Source organism: Prionailurus viverrinus, chromosome B2, assembly GCF_022837055.1.
Source record: "Prionailurus viverrinus isolate Anna chromosome B2, UM_Priviv_1.0, whole genome shotgun sequence".
Classification (NCBI taxonomy): Eukaryota; Metazoa; Chordata; class Mammalia; order Carnivora; family Felidae; genus Prionailurus; species Prionailurus viverrinus.
Genome location: NC_062565.1, coordinates 95,657,218 through 95,658,898, shown reverse-complemented (window position 1 = coordinate 95,658,898; position 1,681 = coordinate 95,657,218). Strand labels below are relative to the sequence as shown.

The window sequence follows — 1,681 nt, the reverse complement described above, 5'->3', positions numbered from 1 at the left end:
TTATATCAGTTTTGTTTCATATGTATTATATTATTTTAGTACTTTGAAGCCATCTTTTTAAGTGCATATATCTTTAGTATTGTTATGTCCTCTTGGTAAATTTATCCCTCATTGTGAAATTACCTTCTTCATCCCTGGTATTATTCTTTGCTCTAAAATCTATTTTTAGGATATTAATATAGCCATTCCATCTTTCTTTTCCTTTTCTTTCTTTCTTTCTTTCTTTCTTTCTTTCTTTCTTTCTTTTTTGTTTTTTAGAAATTGTTTATTTTCCATCAACCTTGTTTCCATTTTGTTTGCCTTTGTGGAAAAGCAGCTTAAGACCACTCAGTGATTATTCCTATCAATTCAGTGGCCTGAGTAGTGGGAGCTGCAGACCAGTCTTCAGTGGCAGGCTAAGTGCTCCAGTCCTCAGTAGGGAACTGCTGAATAGACCCAGAGGGCACCTGTAATGCCTTCAGACCAGTCCAAGACTTCAGGTTGAGTAGCAGTGAACTTAGGAGCTGGAGCCGTCCATTCACCTTGAAATTCCTTCTTGGTCACAGCCTTTGAAGCAGTGACAAGCTCTTCCTTTTAATCTCTTCAGGATTTCTGTACAGGTAGAGATTAAGGGTGACCTCCTATGGTGTTCATGGAATGTGGTGCGTGCCATGCATACACAGAACTTCTGAGCCAGCATCCACCACATCAGACCCACTGAGGGAGCTCCTTTGTTGTTAAAAGGGATGCCGGTGTCCATGTAGTGCAGAGGAGAGACTGCATTACACAGAGCAATGGTAGGAAGGTTAACAAGACCTGTGAGAGGGTGGTGGTCAGTCCTAGGATCAGTAACCACCAGAAGGTTGCTATTGTTGTCATACATTTTACTTTTACATATATAGTTGACCCTTGAACAATGTGGGATTAGAGGCATAGTCCAAACTTCATGTATAATTTTTGGTCACCTCAACTTAACTTCTAATAGTCTACTGTCAACTGGAAGCCTTACTGATAGTATAAATAATCAACAACACATAGTTTGTATGCTCTATGTATTATATACTGTATTCTTGCTATAAAGTAAGCTAGAAAATGAAAATGTCATTAAGAAAATCATAAAGAGGGGCACCTGGGTAGCTCTGTCAGTTAAGGGTCCGACTTTTGATCTCAGCTCAGGACATGATCTTGCAGTTCATGAGATGCAGCTTGGTGTCAGGCTCTGAGCTGACAGTGTGGAGCCTGCTTGGGATTCTCTTTCTCTGTCTCTCTGCCCCTCCCCCACTTGCACCCATGCTTTCTCTCTCTGTCTTTCTCAAAGTAAATATGTAAACTTAAAAAAAAAAGAAAATCATAAAGAAGATACATTTACAGTACTGTCCTGCGTTCATCTAAAAAGTCTAGAAAAGTAGACCTGTGCAGTTCAAACCCATGTTGTTCAAGGGCCAAATGCACTATAAACTTGAAAATTCATTGTTATCATTTTTGTGTTAGCCAAATATCTGTTAATAAAGTCCAAAGTAAGAAGAAATGTTTTCTATTTATTCATATGTTTACTGTTTGCAGAGCTCTTCATTTTTTGTGTGTGTAGATCCAAATTATCATCTGACATAATTTCCTGAAAAATTTTGCCTGAAAAACTTTCTTTAGCATTTTTTTATAACAGTTCTGCTAGTAACATTCTCTAAAGTCCTTTTCTTTTAAA

At 37.9% G+C, this 1,681-nt stretch overlaps 1 pseudogene; it reads right to left on the bottom strand.

The window, feature by feature from the left end:
* Nucleotides 1–317: 317 nt before the first annotated feature.
* On the bottom strand, nucleotides 318–862 carry LOC125166484 (40S ribosomal protein SA-like; annotated as a pseudogene).
* Nucleotides 863–1,681: the final 819 nt, after the last annotated feature.